Source organism: Takifugu rubripes, chromosome 7 (genome assembly GCF_901000725.2).
Source record: "Takifugu rubripes chromosome 7, fTakRub1.2, whole genome shotgun sequence".
Lineage (NCBI taxonomy): Eukaryota > Metazoa > Chordata > Actinopteri > Tetraodontiformes > Tetraodontidae > Takifugu > Takifugu rubripes.
The window spans coordinates 3,551,256-3,565,273 of NC_042291.1; the positions used below are offsets into that span (position 1 = coordinate 3,551,256).

At 48.9% G+C, this 14,018-nt stretch overlaps 1 long non-coding RNA gene across 1 annotated transcript; it reads left to right on the plus strand.

Moving 5' to 3' along the window:
* The first annotated feature begins 1,635 nt into the window (after positions 1 to 1,635).
* Positions 1,636 to 2,591, plus strand: LOC115250462 (uncharacterized). Its single transcript, XR_003889010.1, has 3 exons — positions 1,636 to 1,942; positions 2,047 to 2,221; positions 2,313 to 2,591. It is a non-coding gene; the product is annotated as an uncharacterized lncRNA (long non-coding RNA).
* The last annotated feature ends 11,427 nt before the right edge of the window (positions 2,592 to 14,018 follow it).

Genomic DNA, 14,018 nt, shown 5'->3' on the forward strand with positions numbered 1-14,018 from the left:
ATGCGCACGCATGCACACACACACACACACACACACACACACACACACACACACACACACACACACACAGGGGTCCTCCATCCAGGGACGTGTCACTTCATTTAATTTTGTGTTTGTTAAAGGCATCCTGAAGTCAGCACAGGACATAGACAGACAGACAGACGGACGGACGGACGGACGGGCGGGCGGGCGGGCAGGCAGACAGACAGAAGATCCAGTAGGATCAGGTTGGTGCTCACACAGGCCTTTAGTCTGGGACTGGGCTTAAGCCTGGGCTGTGAACCTGAAAGGAGATTGACTGAAAACTAAATATCAGAGTGTGCACATATTCAGGCCCTCTGCTGTAAAGCTTCTGCTGTGAAGTTCTGGTGTAGCCAACACCAGTAAACAAGCACACTGAGGCTCAAGGAGCTGTGCACACAAGTCAGGGACCATGTTGGTGAGAAAGACAAGTTGGTTTCGATTGGAAACCCAACAACTGGGGCAACATCAAATCATCAACTGGAAAAAAACATGGTACCACATCAAAAGATAGTAATCCTCCAGAACTCAGGTACCAGAGAAGGAGAGCATTAATCAGAGAGGCAGCAGAGACCAAATCGACCCTGCAGAGTTCCACAGCAGCAACTGGAGTATGTGTCCATAGGACCAGGACCGGCCGTACACCCCACAGAGCTGGACTTAACAAGGAAATGACTGAGGATGTAAGGACACATAAGAGACTCCTCAAACGTATGGAGGGAGGTTCTAAAGATACTAAAACTCATCACCCCCTCAGCATAACATGGTGGAGGAGCCTGAAACTGTGGGGACGTCTTTCAGCAGCAGGGACTGTGAAACCAGTCAGAATGGAGGGAACGATGGATGGCGCTAAGTAGGGTGATTAGGACTGGGACTGGGAGAGAGGTTCACCTTCCAGCAGGATGGTTACCACCAGCATACTGCTCAGGCCCTGCTTTTAAGGGTTTGAGGGGACAAATTTTAAAGTGTTGGACTGAGCGAGACAAAGCCCAGACCTCAGTCCACCTGAGCCTGTGGACAGACGTGAAGATTTCTGAAAGGCATGTCATGTTGCGTGAGGCTAGCGGTACTGCTAGGTTCATACAAAGTCTTATGGGACGCCACCGTTCGTTACCACATAGCAACATGCTGGGCTGTACCTGGTGTAAAATAGGGACTCAAGACATGTCAGAAATAGATCCTCCATGGTTACAGCACACACCAACCACTTTTTTAATAGGGCACAATTGAGAGTCATTAAGCGGATGACAGATTCTCCTGCTGCACTGATATCATTTCCAACAGGAGCCTTTTCTTTCAGCCTCTTTCACATTTACTATTTTCTCCCCACTGTGCTTTTTTAGATAGTGGAGGAGGCTGTGGTCCTGAGAAACCACCTCTGCTCTCCTTTCCTCCCCTGCCCCCTGCACCACCACCCTCATTAGCATTCCCTTTGTGTCTGTAAAGTCACGCTTCCATCTTGTTGATTAAAACATTCATTTGCAAAATGGCTTAATTACAAATGTTATTAGTGGAAAACGGAGTAAATCCACCGTTGAACCTCTTGCTTCATTTTCCGATGAAGATCAACAAAATGGACAGAAATGGAAAATAAATACATAACGAGGACAAGATGTTTGGAGTTCCTTCTGCGGATGTTAGAGTTTAGTGCTAATGCATTCCTGGGTCTAGGTGTCTGCTGATTCTGCTGCTTCCTCTCTCTCTGCCCTACCTCTTTTCTCCCCCAGAGCTGTCAGATTTGCCTCCAATTAAAAGAATATCTGTTCCAGTTCAACGACTCAACGCGAGCACTGCTGCTGCTTCCTGCTCACAACTTCTCAAACTTTCTGCTGTTGCCATGGCATCTGTCTCCCATCCACCAGGGCCCTGCCTCAGTCTTTGATCTTTACCACTAAACTGAGCACCTTCCATCACGCAGAAGGTAAACATTTAAATTAGTTTTCATTTCTACTCCATCAGTCAAAAGTCAGATAGACCTCTGGACACGAGATCCTTAAAAACAAAGTGATTTCTCATGTTTTTCAGCTCTGGGGGAAACAAGAAAAGAGAAATTTAAAACTGTTCATAAAAAGCCCTGGAACCAGGAATCTCACCTGCAACCTTTTTGCTATGACGCAACAGTGCTAACCACAATTGGGTAATGGTGGAGACCCTGCTGAGAGCCTGCATCAGTGTGGTGACCACTGACCACCTTATGGAGGTAATTCTGATTATTGAACTTTGTGGACCTTTGTAGATTAGCAGCTGCAGCAGGAAAGCCCAGATACTCCTCTCTTAATCCACTTCTACAGTGTCCTAGGTCTTCCCCAGGGTTTTTTTCTGGATTGACGCCTCAACCGGTTCCTCTCACCCAGGAGTATCGTCTCTGCTTGGAGCTTCTCTCAGATGTCAGGGCTCCTCCCCCTCTCTAAGAATGAGCCCAACAACTCCACAAAGGGAACTCATTTTAGCTGCATGTATTCTTCATCTTGTTATCATTAAAACATCAACCCATCGGGTCTCTGCTTTTTGCAGATGATGTGGTCCTGTTGGCGTCATCGGCCCGTGACCTCCAACTATCACTGGATCGGTTCGCCGCCGCATGTGAAGCGGCTGGGATGAAAATCAGCACCTCCAAATCCGAGGCCATGGTTCTCAACCGGAAAAAGGTGGAGTGCCTTCTCCGGGTAAAGGAGGAGATCCTGCCCCAAGTGGAGGAGTTCAAGTACCTCGGGGTCTTGGTCATGAGTGAGGGAAGAATGGAGCAGGAGATCGACAGGCGGATCGGTGCGGCGTCCGCAGTAATGCGGACTCTGCACCGGTCCGTAGTGGTGAAGATTTACCGGTCAATCTTCGTTCCTACCCTCACCTATGGTCATGAGCTTTGGGTAATGACCAAAAGAACAAGATCACGGGTACAAGCGGCTGAAATGAGCTTCCTCCGTAGGGTGGCTGGGCTCTCCCTTAGAGACAGCGTGAGAAGCTCTGCCATCCGGGAGGAGCTCGGAGTAGAGCCGCTGCTCCTCCGCGTTGAGAGGAGCCAGATGAGGTGGCTTGGGCACCTAGTTAGGATGCCCCCTGGACGCCTCCCTGGTGATGTGTTCAGGGCATGTCCCTCCGGTAGGAGACCCCCGGGAAGACCCAGGACACGTTGGAGAGACTATGTCTCTCGACCGGCCTGGGAACGCCTGGGGATCCCTCCGGATGAGCTGGAAGAAGTAGTTGGGGAGAGGAAGTCTGGGCTTCTCTTCTTAGGCTGCTGCCCCCTCGACCCGACCCCGGTAGTAAGCGGTAGAGGATGGATGGATGGATGGACATCAACCCATTGCCCCCTTAATTTCTTTTTCTTTTTCTGGATCTGAAGTCCTATGTCCCTTCCAACACCATGGCCAGGGGGAAGAGCTAGTCCACTGATGCAGAGGTGCGTCAGCCAAGAGAATTCTACAACATCCAGTTGTAGACGGTTCTACTCCCCTCTTTACTTGCGTGTCCAGAACAACAGTCACAGATAATACGATTGTAAGACTGATCATTGCTCTGAGGTCCAGGATGTCCTAAACCACAGAGATCCTTATTTTGGAACATTGTGTTAGTTTTTGACAGCCTGAGGTTTGCAGAGACAACTCAACACTTGTCAGGATCAGATCAGATTCCTCCAAATCACCACAGTCCAGGTCAGGATGCACACAGGAACACTTAAAGTTGAATGATCCGTAGAATGACTGGACTCCCCAGAAGGGGAGCCCCTTTGTACCCTTCTCAGGGACTGAAAATGGTGGATACTCTGCACTGCTGTTTGGAGGACAAACAACTGCCAGAACCCGTTCCTAAAGGCACAGGGAAAACCAGCCTGACCTCTTTCACAAGTCAGGTTGGTCAGCCGGGGATCAGAACCAAAGCTCTTGCCTTGGCCGGCCACCCAATAACCCAATCAACACCCTGCTGATTCTTCCTGCAGGGGGGCTACTGACAAGTGGACATGTCGTCCCAGACCTGGCTGGAGGGCAGAGCAGCCCCAGGGCAGGTTAATATGCCCCTAGGGTGGTGGTTCAGGGTGGAGTCCAGATTTGTTTGTTTATCTAAACTCACACTGGTTTCCATGAAATTGTGTATTATGGTCTGACTGGAAGCTCTGATGTTTCAGAGGATTCTAACATTAAAATGTCTTTAACAAACATTTGTGTGTGTGTGTGTGTGTGTGTGTGTGTGTGTGTGTGTGTGTGTGTGTGTGTGTGTGTGTGTGTGTCTGTTGCTTCACAGATGTGTTTCCTTAAGTAACTCTGTTTCTCTACTTTGTGACGGAGCAGAGATGGAGACATAAACTGGATTAAATGCTTTTAGCCAGAGCCATCCACTGGAATCTCATTAAATTGGATTAAATAACGATTCCGTCATTAAATGTCTAACACAAATTGAGTGCCGGACAGTATTGAGAGGAGAGAGGGGGTGTTTCATTATGATAAGGAAGAAAAAATCAACTTCATCGCTTTTTAAATTATAATTATTTAATTCAAATGACCCCCTCCCCCCCTTCCCCATTGGAGATAAATTGGATTTGGAAAGAATATGATGGAATTTAGCAGAAGTTTAGAAATACATGATCCACTGATGAGATGGGGAACACTGTTATCTCTTTTTTTTGACTGACACAGTCGTCGTTTTTTTTTTTACTACAATTGGGTGGAAGGAGACAACGAAACACAGGTGGAACACATTAGAGCAGGAACCTTGACAGCAAGACAAGGATGACACCAGACTTAAAAATAAAATGGGAAGACAAGGGCAGAAACCTGTTAACCCTGACCCTTAACACTACCTGGTCTTCCCCAGATCCTGGCACAGTGCAGTGGTGCAGGTACCTTAACACAGTTGCATGAAAGCCTGAAGCCTGGGGAACAGGTGACCCTAATGAAGAACTCCTGGTTATAAGACAATGAATGCATGAGGGAGCATTTGTGGATGAGACCTTCTCGTTGTTTTAAATACCACAGCAGTGCCATATTTTTATACCTATTAATGTGTTAGGACAATAAAAAATCAAGGATAACTTGGGGCTGCTGGACAGGCTGGAGGAACCAGAAGTGGGAGAAGATGAAGCTGACAACTTTATGAACATGCAGTGGTTGCTGGCGTTCTCTGACCAGCAGAGCTGGAACACGAACTTCCTTCTGCAGGTATGGGAATGCCTGCTACGTCCTCTCTCTGTCTTCGTCCTTTGCCGTCATGTCCTTGTGCAGATGCTGGTACGCCTGACCTCTTAGGAGGAGACACCGGTCTCAGTGGTGTCACTGTCACGGATGCTGAGGTTGAGAAAGAGATCGGTTAAAATGTCAAACCCTATATTCAGTAGTGAACAGAAATGGCTTCTGACCAGGGTGGGAGAAGATCTTAGATGATTCCAGTTGAACCTGGATGTTGGTGGGCCAAAAGTGGAGGTCTACCAGTGGTGTGAACTTATCTGGCTCCAAACATTCCAGCCTGGAATTTTTGCTGTTTCACCTCATCATCTCACAGTATTTGGATCTGATGTCTGTGGAATACCAGAGACCTCCTGTCCTGCGGGTTCCTGCTGATTCCATCAGCTGGCAGCACATCACAGTTTCAGGCCCGCCGTCTCCCAGATCTGACCGCTGTAATTATCTCTGTTCGCTCTGGCTGCAGCTGCAACACAATGACGTCGTGACGACTGATGTTTCTGTGAAGCAGACCTCCTGCTGTGAGCTGGAGATGCTCACTCTCAAATTTACTGCAGACCACACAAGCCCGTGCTCATCATCACTTAAGCTTTTATAGCTACAAACCACACAGAAACCATACTGTCCCAGTATAACCAGTATAATTATCCTGGCTCACCATTAATTCTTTCCCAGTTTAACAAGTCCATGCTGTCCACAACAGGCAGATGAAAGTTTCCCTCATCATTGCCACATCTATCAGTACCAGGCAGCCCAATCAGTCGCATCAACATGACACTAGACACAGACCACCACCTTAATATCCACCAGTCGACCAACACTTGATTAATGGAACATTTCACATCATTAAGCTGAGGGGAGGAACCAAAGATCAGTGAAAGCACCCAGGAACAAACTGGCCCACTGGCCACTGTCACTGGGGAAGACACCAACGAGACCAGAACGGAACCAACAAACATCAAAGTAATCAGAGAAATTCGGAGAGCGGTTGTTACAGCTGTTGCTGAAGTCCACTTTTAAGAAATTTATGCGACAAAAGGTGTAGTAAATAAAAATCGAATGCCTGAGCTCACCAACAGGGATCTCTACTTCGGTGGCTCTGTTGGACACTTTATCTGTGTGATTCACCTGCATCAATAGGTCATGTCCTATGGACACAGAGGTGAATGCTGACGGTCTGAAATATGATTGGATAAAACTTCTCCATAATATCAACCCTGGAAGCAACAATAAGTGGATATTATCTGACATGAAGAGAACAGACTATGGAGAAGATGCATAGTTGCATATTTCCAACAGAAAAATCCAAATTACTTTTCTGGGTTGTTGCTGAGGCCAGCAGGGAAGGTCCTGCTGGCCCTGGAGGCCCAACACTGTGCTTCTTCCTGTTGGTGCCACATGTCGTTTCTTCCAGAATGTGATCGAAAAGGAGGCTTTTGTTGCTGCTGCGTCTGTTTACAGTCTAGAAAATCAGCTTATCAACTGGGAAGACAGCGTGTCCTCCTCCAGGACCACTAAAATGAGATTTTACTGGGTTTATGAGGGTCTTTGTTCCATAAATGTTCCTCATCTTAGCCTGAGCAGCATCACAACAGCATGAATATTCAGTGTATGAGCTGTGGAAATGTGGAGTTTACTCGTTCTCATCCTTGAGTTTGGTTTTGGACCAGGATTAAGACTTTAATCTGGGGGAATCTGACTTGATCTTCAAGGACACGAGGCAGCTCTTTTTCTATTGTTACATTCCAAAATGTTATTAAGAAGTATGATTGTTTCAGGTCCCTGATGATGAGCCCCGCTGAATAGTTTAACAGTTAATGTTCGGACTTGATAAAGCTGTAGAGGATAGATGGATGTGATTGGTGAGAGTTCTCCCAATTTATTCATTTTCACCTTAGTTCTACAGAGAGACAACATCAATAGAAGACATAAAGGTGCCCACAGGCTGGAGGGAGGGGCTTGTTTAGGGAGGTGCCCACAGCCTGGAGGGAGGGGCTTGTTTATAGGGAGGTGCCCACAGCCTGGAGGGATGGGCTTGTTTATAGGGAGGTGCCCACAGCCTGGAGGGAGGGGCTTGTTTATAGGGAGGTGCCCACAGCCTGGAGGGAGGGGCTTGTTTATAGGGAGGTGCCCACAGCCTGGAGGGAGGGGCTTGTTTATAGGGAGGTTCCCACAGGCTGGAGGGAGGGGCTTGTTTAGGGAGGTGCCCACAGCCTGGAGGGAGGGGCTTGTTTATAGGGAGGTGCCCACAGCCTGGAGGGATGGGCTTGTTTATAGGGAGGTGCCCACAGCCTGGAGGGAGGGGCTTGTTTATAGGGAGGTGCCCACAGCCTGGAGGGAGGGGCTTGTTTATAGGGAGGTGCCCACAGCCTGGAGGGAGGAGCTTGTTTATAGGGAGGTTCCCACAGGCTGGAGGGAGGGGCTTGTTTAGGGAGGTGCCCACAGCCTGGAGGGAGGGGCTTGTTTATAGGGAGGTGCCCACAGCCTGGAGGGATGGGCTTGTTTATAGGGAGGTGCCCACAGCCTGGAGGGAGGGGCTTGTTTATAGGGAGGTGCCCACAGCCTGGAGGGAGGGGCTTGTTTATAGGGAGGTGCCCACAGCCTGGAGGGAGGAGCTTGTTTATAGGGAGGTGCCCACAGCCTGGAGGGAGGGGCTTGTTTATAGGGAGGTGCCCACAGCCTGGAGGGAGGGGCTTGTTTATAGGGAGGTGCCCACAGCCTGGAGGGAGGGGCTTGTTTATAGGGAGGTGCCCACAGCCTGGAGGGAGGAGCTTGTTTATAGGGAGGTGCCCACAGCCTGGAGGGAGGGGCTTGTTTATAGGGAGGTGCCCACAGCCTGGAGGGAGGGGCTTGTTTATAGGGAGGTGCCCACAGCCTGGAGGGAGGGGCTTGTTTATAGGGAGGTTCCCACAGGCTGGAGGGAGGAGCTTGTTTATAGGGAGGTTCCCACAGGCTGGAGGGAGGAGCTTGTTTATAGGGAGGTGCCCACAGCCTTTAGGGAGGGGCTTGTTTACAGGGAGGTTCCCACAGCCTGGAGGGAGGGGCTTGTTTATAGGGAGGTTCCCACAGCCTGGAGGGAGGAGCTTGTTTATAGGGAGGTGCCCACAGCCTGGAGGGAGGGGCTTGTTTATAGGGAGGTTCCCACAGCCTGGAGGGAGAGGCTTGTTTATAGGGAGGTGCCCACCGCCTGGAGGGAGGGGCTTGTTTATAGGGAGGTTCCCACAGCCTGGAGGGAGGGGCTTGTTTACAGGGAGGTGCCCACAGCCTGGAGGGAGGGGCTTGTTTATAGGGAGGTGCCCACAGCCTGGAGGGAGGGGCTTGTTTATAGGGAGGTTCCCACAGCCTGGAGGGAGGGGCTTGTTTATAGGGAGGTTCCCACAGCCTGGAGGGAGGGGCTTGTTTACAGGTAAGTGATAGTGGATTGACATATATGTCCAGTGACATTTACTGACAGCACCTCCTGACTGAATCCAGGGGGCGCTAGAATGCTGACGTAAGTAGAACTAGAGCTATCACGACTCGTGGTTGCCTGCCTAGAAATGTTGACGGCTGTATATTTAATGTGCACTTTACCGACTGGGCCAGCATGAATATTGCACAGGTTCATATGGGGACCAAAAAGTGCTCTCCAGCTGTCACAAAAGTCCTTCCTGTTGGTTTCCAGTCTCACCAGCCTACTTTCAGACCAGTTCCTGTGGCATTCAATGTTCCTGTGGTGTTCAATGTTCTTCTTTGAAGAATTGAATAAATAAATGAAGAGTATTACACACACTTGGCTGTTTGCTTACACTTTCTGATAATTTATGGTTTTTATAGTGGGTGAAGGAATGAGAATGAGAAAAGTGGCCCTCAAATTTGCATGAGGACAACTCGTCACCTTAAGTTGTGGTGCCCATTAGAACAGGCCCAGAGAGAACACCCACCTGTCCACCCAACCCCTCAGCTTCTGACAGGTGTGACACGTTCGACACAGACGCTATTCAGTCGCGCGAACGCTGAAGATTAAAAGAAAGATGAAAAAAGGGGAAAAAAATCATATTCATCCACTCATGCTGCGGCTGGGACAGAGGGAGAAAAGGGCCCCCTCTCCAGTATCCTGCTGAAAAGAAGTATGAAAGACCACCTTCCGTCTGTCACTGCGGCGCTGCTGTGTGATGGGAGGATTTGGTCCCGGCTGATTTCTCTGCAGGGAGCAGCGTGGAGGGATCAGCTTTCACACTTGTCATCAGACGTAAACTAGTCCTGCTCTGGCGGCTTTCAAGAATTCTTGGCATTGATTTCTGACGCAGCTTAGAATTGTGGCTTGATTTTTTCAGGGAACAACAATTAATTCATGAAACTGATTGATGTCAGAAAAAGTGATTTCACCCCCCAGGAAACAGGAACCATCTCTAACACGTTTTAAGGGCATCCTACATTTTCCGCTGGTGTAATCCAATTAGCAGAGCAGCATTTATTTGTGGCCTCAGCACATGAAACGCGCCTGTGCATCGCTCTGCTGAGGATAATGGATCATGTGGCGCTGCTGAAAATACACATCCGTATGGAAAAGTGGGAGCTTGAGCCGATTCAGCGCCGTGATGGATGCTGGATGTTTGCAGCTGTCAGAGACTCATCCTCAATGAGATAACAGGCCTGATCTTAGACACAAACATGCATTTATGTTTCCATGGAGACGTTGTTTTAAAACAACTGTAGTCATGCTGTTAATGACCTGTCAGAGGTGTCACACACTATAGAGGCGACTCTAAAATGGAGACGATGTGTCAGAGCAGGGAAGGAAGTGACATCATATCCTACTTCCTGTCTGCAAAATCACCTGTGAGCTAACAGATAATGAGGTCACATGACAACTGCTGAAGATTCTTCTGAAAACTCCTGAAAACTCCTGAAAACTCTTGATGGATGGATGGATGGATGGATGGATGGATGGATGGATGGATGGATGGATGGATGGATGGATGGATGGATGGATGGATGGATGGATGGATGGATGGATGGATGGACGGACGGACGGACGGGCGGACGTACGGAAGGGACGGATGAACGGATGGATCTGACACTTGGGTATGGTTGTGTATCCTGATGCATCTGTAGGACATTAGCAGGTTCTTCTGGGGTTCCTGCCCCATTGGGACCAGAGATCAGGCCTGTTCCAGAGAACTTGGCCAGTCTGGCTGTGGCCTACAGCCAACATCACCCATCAAGATCCTGAAGGACAAGGAAAATGTGATGCTGACAAAGGGGGAACGGGACGGCCGTGTTTCTGTGTGCAATCTTCCATACATTATGCTGGAATAATGAATAAGCGAGGAGTGTTGTGATGTGCAGCTGTCAACTGAAGTGCCATTAAGGTTGCAGCCGCTCCATTAGTGTAATGGGGGTCAGCAGCCATCATGAAGGAGGCGCTCTGACAGTCCAGCGTGGCTTTGCTTTATATGAGAGCAGAGCCGTGTGCTGCAGAGCACCAGTACACTTGTCTACTGCAAGTCTGGCTTACACTGTAGGAGGCCCCCCAGGTGTCCATAGCAACCGTTGCTGATTTCACCCAGGTGGATGTATTCAATGATACATAGGTGTCCTGGTGAACTGGACGCTCTCATGGGTGTCCTGGACCCTCTCATGGGTGTCCTGGACCCTCTCATGGATGTCCTGGTAACCTGGATCCTTTCATGGGTGTCCTGGGGGCCTCGACCCTCTCATGGGTGTCCTGGGGGCCTCGACCCTCTCATGGGTGTCTCAAGAGAAAGTTTCTTTATTTTTCCGTTAGGAGCATCAGTGCAGGTGAGGACATACAGATCAACCTCACCGCCACCATAATAGTAACAGACACAACTGTCATGTCACACATAAACAAGAATATTAATAAAATAAAGTGTTCAAAACAAGGATGGACAAAATGAGTTCAGAACAGTTTAATAATGTTATAGCAGGAGGTCGCTGCTAAGGAGTCCAGCTGAGATGGGGACGAAGCTAGATGAAGCCCTGTTTGTCCAGACTGGCACTGATGTGTATCTGCATGCTGAGGGTAAATGAGTGTAGTTAGAGTGTGGTGCATGTGTTGGCTGTCACCTCTTGTGGTGACCCCAGTCTTGTAGACGTGGGTGAGCGATTCTTGTTCCTTGCCAATGATTTTATTGCTGACTTTTATTGTTTTGTTTGGATCGTTTCTGTGGTAGATGCTGATTGAGCCGAACCAGGCGTTGGTGTTGAATGTAAGCACACGAAGAAGCGGTCTGATAAACCTGAAGTTTATGATGGAAAAGGGGCGTGGCTGACATCTGGAGAAAAGCTGAGTTGGTAGTCAGTAATTGCACCAAAGCATCTGGTTCAAAGAACTTATCAAGGATTGTTCATCTCTATTGGCCACTGTGGGAGGGGTGGGGCCACTGTGGGATGGGTGGAGCCACCGTGGGAGGGGCGGGGTCACCGTTTAAGCAGGATTGATTCTCCGTTCCTCTGTCCTCTCACATCCACCTATCCAGCGAGACAAGCTTGATTTATGATATTTTCCCGGTTTAACCTCCCTTTATGTGTCTTCAGCTTCGGAGTGTGTGCATGTGTTTATCTCCTCTGGGGCTCTGGTTGGTCTCACTGGTTGTGAAAGAGACAGCGGGGAACTCCCACTGTCTTTGTGACCAACTCTATTCACCACTTATAGTCGTTATGTAAGACCTGTTAGTCAACCCCTGAAATGGGTCCATCTGTGTGTCCTCTTCATCTCCGTCCTGATGGGTTTTCCTTCACTTGTCCAGGCCAGAGATGTCAGTGAAGCTTATAAAACTACATGTAGTTCAGCCCTGGGGTAGTTCAAACAAACTCCATATCTGGAGAGACGGAGTTGGTCAAACATGAAGCTTTAGCAACTATTTATAGTAATTATCCTCATTTAACTCACCCTCAAATAAATCGATATGTATCCTCCAATAAAAATATGCCAGCAGAAACGTGCCTCTGAACTTTCTTGGCTTATAGAGAAAAATGAGAATCCTTTCCCCAAAACCATCACACCGGTTCCACAGTGCTCACCTGTGGTCTTCAAATCATCGAGAACAAAGTAAAAAGTGGCTGATCTGCAACCAGCATGACTTTAAACAGCAGAGAGAAGGAACAGGAGAACCTTCTGCTGAACACCTCCAAGGTGACGGGGCAGCTTTATCTTTCTGAATTTTGTTGGACAAAGATGTTGAGCGTAGTTGCCAGTGTTGGCTCGTCCATTATTGTAGAACAATGAGGTGAATAAAATTTGATGCTTTTTAAGAAACACAGTTCTTCATTTGGAACTGCAAGTTTAGCAGATGGCTTCAGCACTGACAACATTTATGGCCTGGCTGAAGATCAATTAAATCCAGACGAAGGTCCAGTATCAGGTCCAAGGTCATTGCAGCATTTATACAAGTGACCCAGGTTGACCATAAAGCCATAAAGACAGATTACTTCTCGTGCTCAGAATCCCAGCTGTCTCCAGATCTCACGCTGGTCGCTCCTGTTCATGGTGAGGTTGGATGTGAGTGTCCTCCATTAATCAGTCCCACAACAGCAGACAGTCTCCCTCTCAGAGAAGCAGCCTCCACCGCTGTGAACCTCGCAGGCTAATAAAGCCACATAGAGATCTGAACAACACAACCCTGCAGACCCACAGGTGGACCACAGACCTGTTGGTGTTACGGGTACTGGTGGTTTATCAACGGTTGTTGGTTCTGGTTGTCTTTATTTCTCCACTCCATCTCTGCTGTTATTGCTGATGCTAACGAGAGGACTGCGAGCTCTGTGGACCATGTCTGTTCAGAAACTGACCTCCAAGCTGCACTGACATTATGGAAGAGCATCGTAGCGCTGGAACCAGGGGCCACGTTCGCCCCGTTTCCCCGTCGTTAGCTTCGGTTCATCACTGGCTCTCTTGACATGGCTAATTTCCTCTCACAGATCAGAAACATGAACATTAATGTCTGTCTGGACCTGTGCGAGCATTCTGTGACCGACTGACGCCTCCTGCAAACTCGTTACTTCTTCTCCAGCTGAGTCCAAACCCTGAACAGAACCCGCTGCACCTCAACAGCAGCAGAAATGTCTGTTGATGAAAAGTAAAACAAGAATGACAGTAGTAGTCCTGAGTTGGTCCCCGTTCTCTCCCATGTTGGACCCGTGTTGGTCCTGAGTTGGTCCCCGTTCTATCCCATGTTGGACCCGTGTTGGTCCTGAGTTGGTCCCCATTCTATCCTATGTTGGACCTGTGTTGGTCCTGAGTTGGTCCCCGTTCTCTCCCATGTTGGTCCCGTATTGGTCCTGAGTTGGTCCTGAGTTGGTCCCATGTTGATACCATACTGCATCTGTGTGGGTCCACGTTCTCTCCCATGTTGGATCCATGTTGGTTCTGTGCTGGTCCTGAATTGATCCAATGTTGGTACCATACTGGATCTGTGTGGGTCCTGAGTTGGTCCCATGTTGATACCATACCGGATCTGTGTGGGTCCTGTGTTGGTCCTGAGTTGGTCCCATGTTGATACCATACCGCATCTGTGTGGGTCCACGTTCTCTCCCATGTTGGATCTATGTTGGTCCTGTGCTGGTCCTGAATTGATCCCATGTTGGTACCATACTGGATCTGTGTGGGTTCTGTGCTGGTCCTGAATTGATCCCATGTTGGTACCATACTGGATCTGTGTGGGTCCTATGTGGGTCCTATTGCAGCAGAACCCGTGTGGACGTGGTCATCTCCACTCGACTTTGAGAAACTGGAGCAGCTTTAATATGCTGGAGTCGTAGTGTGAGATTCCAGCCTGTATAATAAAGAAGGGGGGGGGGGGGGTCGACACAGCTTCT